A 7,500-nucleotide genomic window follows, 5' to 3' on the forward strand; every position below is an offset into this window, starting at 1 on the left:
CTTAGTTAACCTCTCTCTGTTTTTTTCAGGTTCACTCAGCAGTATGTCATACGTATTGTGAGACACAGCAAAATTATCACCACACTTAACTTCACTATATTAGCACACACATAAGAACATTTGCTATTATCAAGTTTATAAAGAACACGTCAAAAGAAGAAATGAGGTCTGTTCAAACAACAGCAAAAAGAAAAATTCCTTCTCATCAACTCTTGGAATATCACTCGGATTGGCACTTTTGAAACATAACCTCTTCCGGAACCACGTGTACAGTATGTGCGCTTGATGATATTCAGACAATGCTCCACTAATAATGTTTTGTATCACTACTGGCTATTGAGTAGTTGAGCCGCTGAGGTGTGGACGTGTTTTAGCTTTTGTTTCTCACTTAGAATATCATTGAAAAGTTATTAGTTAATCGTATGAAGAAACCTAAGTTAGAAGAAACAGTACACCATATCTGTCCCTAACTATTTCTGCATTATATGTGAATCCACGAAGGGAGACGGGAAAAAATGGATAGGATGTGATTGCAATAAATTCTATCATAAGAAATGTATGTATATAGTGGCAGGCATCACTGATAATAAACATATGTACCTAGATTGATTATGCCCACACTTCGTAGGTGAAACCAGACAAGTCAATTTATATATATCAAAATTGAAGGAATATGTGAATATAAGAGCGAACAAGATGTGAGAATCGCTGAATTGGAAAACAAACTTGCGGACCTTAGCGCACATGCAGCAAATTCCACCCAGACTACTCTCTTACGCTTAAGCTTACCTCAGTCTATCAATAATCCTAAATCTTAAGCTTTTATCTTCGGAAAAAATCGTTCTTTTTCTCATACAAATTTCCTCTGACTTTCATTGCCAGCTCTCTCCCTCTCAGCTGGCACTCCCTCTTTCGCTCCCTCTTCTGCTTAAGCTTCTACTTGGGATAGTTTATCCCTATTCTTATTCTGTCTCATACTCAATCCCTTTTCATTCCTTCCCACGATCTCCTAATTCCCTGGGACTTGCTGCTGTAACACTTTTTTCCTTACTCGATAGACTAAATCTGTCAACAGGTTTCCTTTTGTAGACCTAAAAAGGAGGGTCCTATCGGGGCTCTTTTCTCCGTTGCCATGCCAGTCATCTTTAATTTAATTTTATTGCCTTTCAAGTTTTACTGGTGGCAGTTTGGAGCGACCTGTCCCTCATTCAGTTATACGGGTATTCTTTTAAGAATAGAAGAGGCACCTGCTCTGCAGAAGCTAACCCGTGAGAAGTATGTCATAGTGTCATTACCCCCACCTGGACACAAATCTCCAGGCTGCAGAATGAGGACTAGCAGTTCACTTTAAACTGCCACTATTTCAAATTGCAAACCAAACTAGCTTAGACTATCTAATTTTAACGTAAATCCCAACTAATTATTTCCTTGCTCTTAAATTTAACTTGATTTAGAGTATAACCTTTCAATTTTTATTTACTTCAACGTAAATTATCAGTACCCTATTCTCATTTTAAGATTTATCATTCAAATTGAATTAATTGTTTTTCACTTAATATTCGCTTACGGGTTGCCAACACAAAAGCCCGTGTCTTGCATAAGGCAAGACAATTTTAAATCAAGCAAGTAAGCAGACTACTGACCTCACTGAGAAAGTTGATAATATGGAATCAATTAAAGCAACACTACTACCACTGATGGACCCAAAATCGGAGAAAACGACATATACTGACAAAGTTAAGGAAAAAAAAACTGTTGGTAATTAAATCAACAAATATAACAACTAAAATTACTGAAAGAAAACACGAGGTTGAAGAGACACTTAAAGACATTCCTTTACTTAACACGAGGTCAACTTCGAATGGAAATTTTGTTGTAACTTTACAAACAAAATGATCAGAGAAGGGTTGCAAACAAAAATCCAGACATTGGTTGCCGACACTGAAACGAGAAAGATCGGAAAAATAAACTGAAAATAATTATATGCAATGCATACAATGATGAAGATGATGTAGTAAATGCTATAATCCAAAATATAGAAGAAAAGATGAGTGTAGTCCTGATGAAAAAATGCTTCATGTGGGACTACCCAATATGTGCTGAAATATTATCCCGAAGTTCAGAGGGCTATTCATGATAATGGGGACAAAGTTAAGTTACGATGGGGTACTTTTATCATACGTGATAGGTACCACGTGATCACCACTACCACTGTCAGAGGTATAGACATCTTGAAAAAGATTGCAAGTATAAGAACGATGATAAAGTCTGCGGGAAATGCCCAGGAAAACATTCCACCAAGGAGTGTTATTCGCAAGTACGAAAGTGTATAAACTGCACAAAGTAAAACAAACCAAGTGACCACATAGTAAATTCTAGAGACTGGAAAGCTTATGACTTGGAATTGAAAAGACTAGTAGAAAATACTGATCATGGTTACTAAGGACGTCATAAACTGTGGCTATATAAATATACAATCCATAGGTAATAAAACTATTCAAATTCGAGAATTGATAGACGAGAAATATTTGGACATACTAGCATTATCTGAGACATGGTTAAGTAACTTGGACAAGGCCAAGATCACTGGAATGACACCCCACACACACACCTTTCACATACCGATAGAGGGTAGGTCTGTTGGGGGTGTCGGACTCTTTATTCATAAAGGTTACTCAAATCTAAAAATGTTAAAAAGAACTAGTGTAACAAGCTTTGAATATATAGAAATAAACTATGTGCAAAAAAAAAAAGAAAAAAAAATTCTTTGTAACAGTCTACAAACCTCCGAAAACAAACACTAGTATCTTTTTTGAAGAATTCAGTCCATTCATTGAGATGATTTTCATGGAGAAAAATTAATAAGCTATTTCTGGAGACTTCAATCTTTGGACGGATGACGCATCAAATCCTGATGCTTTGGCATTTAGTGAGTTATTAGAATTATATCGACTATTGAATAATGTTTCACTAATGTCGGCATACGTTGGACCTAGTTTTGGGTGATGGATTGAATAATATTGTATGTGATATAGATGTTGAAGAGAAGTGTACTACTCCCCAGTGCACAAACTTATTATGTTTAGTCTATCTCTACAGAAACATGCAATGGTAAAGAAAATAATCTTTAGACATAAATCAAATATTTCTTCTTCCGTTTTATTAAAGAATTTACAAAGAAAATAGATGATGCTATCAACACTCCCTGTGATCATGATAACCAACATGTGTTGGGAGCTATGTGCGTTAACTGCCTTACGACCATTTACAATAAAGTGAGTAAAAGTGAATATGATATCATGTGCACACCGATGGAAAAGACTATAACTGCTATAGACCAATCTCCTTGGTTTGATGGAGAGACTTTAATGGAAAGGAAGGAAAAAAGACTCAAAGAAAGAAAATGGAATCGGTTAAAAACTAAAAGTACATGGGTAATATACAAAACTGCTATGTGTCAATATAACTACCTACTAAGAAGGAAAAAAAAGTGAATACTATAAGAGAAAGATCCTCGTAGCAGCAACAGACATGAATAAGTTATATCGTCTCCTAAATGGTGTACTGGGAAATGTAAAAGAAAAAAAAGCTACCTGATGGATACAGTGACCGGGAACTAGAAGATAATTTTCTAGTATTCTTTAAAAACAAAATTGAAAATATAACCAGGTCATTTGTTAATACTCAACATCAGATTAATGATACACCTGACACACAGACAAAATAAGAAGATTTAACAACATAACAAGATAACATCACCAGAATTATCAAGAGAGCAAAGAAAACAGACTGCGTGATCGATCCTATGCCAATATCTGAAGTAATTGGAGAGAGAAACTTTTCTATTCTAGCCGAAATAATAATGAAAGTAGCAAATGCAAGCATTGACGATTGTGTTTCCCAAATCTATAGTCACACCAGTTCTTAAAAGTGCTCTGGGCTACCAGGAGTTAAGCTCATATAGACCTATTTCGAATCTATCCTTTATTTCAAAAGTCCTAGAATACGTAATTCTTGAACAGCTAGCCAGTCACTTTGAAGTAATAGAAGCTCTGCCTAACAGAAAACAATAATCTACAGAGACAGCCATATGCTCTGTTGTAAATGATATGCTGGAAATGATGGATGAATACAAATGTGGTATTTTAATGTTACTTGATCTCAGTACGGCCTTTGATACAGTTGTGCATGAATTACTACTAAATGATCTCCGGTGCATCAGCGTTGAAGATCAAGCTTTCAAATACCTAAACTACTATTTGGTTGGTAGAGATTACTGTGTGTAAATTGGAAACTCTTATCAATCATATGAACCTTTAAACAGACGGGTGCCCCAGGGGAGTATACTTGGCCCAATCTTATTCTGCATCTATACTATTGGTCTATCGAAAATACCACAGAGGCATGGTGTGAAGTTCATACTATTTGCGGATGATACACAATTTTATTTCTCCATAAATGATGTAGCTGACACTACTGAAACTCTAAACCGAATCCTTAATAGTGTTAGAGAATGGATGACAATTAAACAAATAAAATTAAATGAGAACAAAACTGAGTTCATGTTGGTGGGTAAGAGAAACAGCGTGAGATGCTTGGGTGATATTCAAATTAACATAAATGATGACCCAGTGCCGATATCTAGTAAAGTTCGTGATCTAGGTGTATTTCTTGACTACTACCTGTCTCTCAATGCCAAATTAATAATGTAGTAAAAACTGCTGGTTATCATCTAAGAAATATTGCTCTTATAAAAAAGTACCTGGGTGAAAAGTCTGGAAAGAAACTTGTGATAGACTGTGTTATTACTAGGATTAACTACCGCAACTCCATCTATTACAATATACCAAAATTGCAACTTAAGAAATTACAAAACATAATAAACAGAGGAGCAAGACTGATAAAAGGTGTCCCACCTAGAGAAAGGATCACACATATACTAATTGATTTACGCTGGCTGCCGATTAAAGCGAGAATTGAATTTAAAATATGTACAATAACCTACCAAGTTATCAGGACCGGTCGTCGAAAATATTTTAGAGAATTGCTACATATTGCGCAGCCAACACATGGTGTCGACACGAGAATAATTACAGATGGTTTCAAACTATTGGTACCTAGATATATGTCTACTGTAGGCTCCAGAGCCTTTAAATTTGCGGCCCCTAGACTATATAATAACCTCCTACGAGACATTCAAATAATTGAAGATATTAGGGCTTTCAAGAGGAAAGTGAAGACTTTCTTACTCTATGAGTTGTATAACAGTAACGATTCAACATTATGAGTCATATGACAGTGACGATTCAAAAGTATATGAGCAATATGTGATTTGAAACATTGAATACTCTAAACGAACAAGATAAGTAATGACCCTGGTCCTGTAGAGAGTGGGGTTCCCCTCCTGTTTGGGACCGGGATTGCAGCCGTCTAAGTTAAAGAAAGTGTTAGATTTAACCATATTTACTTGGTACGGACCCAAAGACGCTGGCTCAAGTTTGTGTTTCCTAGGTTTTAATTATTTCAATTACACACGATCGCCCACAAATACCTTTACTGGTGCAGTTTTGAACAGCCCATCATACTTTGAGCTGTGCTTTTCATTAGGTCTTTTTTTTTTTTTTTTTTTTTTTTTTTTTTTTTTTTTTTTTTTTTTTTTTAAACTTTCAGTAGTGCTCATTACTCCCCCTAAGAGATTTAGTATATTGACATGGTAGTGCTTATTTGAATAATTCGGCAACTGTTGCGAACTTATCAGGACGGTATATGGTAACATAGGATCCTGTCCATACACTAAAAAGAAAGGTGTGTCCCTGAGCAAGGCATTATAAGCAATGTTCAAAGCTAGCTCAGCCGTAGGGATTATGGCGGGCCAATGACGAGGCTCATCCTCCATTAAATAGCGGAAAATTTGCACCACTTCCCTATTATGAGATTCTACTGAGCCATTTGCTGAAGGCCTATATGCAGTCACTGAAAAATGTTCAATTTTCATGAAGTCCGTGACTGATTTCACCACCTTATTTATTAACTTGAGACCATTATTGTTTATCAAAAATTTTGGTCAACCAAACCTACAAACCTGGTAATGAAAGAGCACAGCACCTGGGCTAATGAATTTGCTGTCTTATCCAACATTGCTTAAGTATGAGTGTAATGTGTAAATGCATCCACAAATACCAGTTAAACTAGTAGGAAATAGCCCAACCACCGGTCGCCCCCTGGCTTCCGGTACAGTGTTTCTATGTTCTTTGTAAGACTTACAAGCATGACAACATTTTATATGCCTCTATAGATTTTTTCATTCATAACCAAAGGAAGGATTCTCTTGCTCTCCTTAATGTTTTATCAATCCCTAAATCCTCTGCATACGGACTTGCATGTACAATGTGGATGGCTCGATTGATGAAAGGAGGAGGAAGAAACATCTGTGCACAAAATTCCCCTCCCTTCTTCTCGTAAGCACTATATAAGATATCATTCTCTATAAAAAAAGATTCTCACAAGGCCCATTTAGAAACGATGGGTAACTATCTGACTCCCCTTTTATCATTGCTAGCACTTTTTTCATCCATTCCTCTTTTTTTCTGTCTCTCTTGGACTTCCTTTAAGTCACAACCTCCACTGTCATCCACACATATTCACGTTTACTATTCCCTCTCTCTCACTAGCGCATCCACTAACTCTCTATTTCTCTCACCCGTGGTTCTCATTTCCTGATTGCTCCTCACGTGAACTAATATCCCGTTTCTATTTTGATGGGGTACCTCAACATTTTGGGTCTGTTCTTCATTCCTCTTTTGTGCCCTAGTAGTTACACCTATCATTGTACCTCTAGTGAGGGCATCAGCTACCTTGTTAGCTTTACCCTCTGTGTGGTCAAAACCCTTTATGTTAAACCCCGACAATCTTTCAATCCATCTTACTTGTCTATATGTCGAATGTCCCTTGTAAAATAAATCAAGTAAGAGCCGGTGATCACTTTGCAATTTAATCGGCTGACCTAATAAAAAGAACTGATGCCTCTCAAGAACCCAAAGAATAGCCAATGAGTCTTGATCGAAGGTACTATAATTCCTTTCTGTCCATTTTAATGCCCTAAAAGCAAAAGAAATGGTTTGCTCTCAACCTTCATTGTCTCTTGGAGAAATTACGCCACCAATAGCTACACTACTCGCATCTGTTGTCAATAAAAACTGGCGATGAAATCTAGGATATGCAAGTAATTCATCGCTAGTTATGGCAGCTTTCAAATGGTTAAAGGCCCTTTCTTCTTTCACTCTCCGTTTATTACTTTTTGGTTTTTAAAGCATGTAAGGGTCTAGCTATCTCTCCAAAACCTCTTATGAATTTATGGTAATACCCAGCGAGGCCAAGGAACCCAGCTACTTCCTTAGGGGTACGTGGCCTGCGGAAATCTCTAATAGCTTCTACTTTAGTGGGGCAGGGTTGGATACCTTCTGGGGTTATTATATGACCTAAAAATTCGACCTGTTTACA

Source organism: Palaemon carinicauda, chromosome 26 (genome assembly GCF_036898095.1).
Source record: "Palaemon carinicauda isolate YSFRI2023 chromosome 26, ASM3689809v2, whole genome shotgun sequence".
Taxonomy (NCBI): Eukaryota; Metazoa; Arthropoda; class Malacostraca; order Decapoda; family Palaemonidae; genus Palaemon; species Palaemon carinicauda.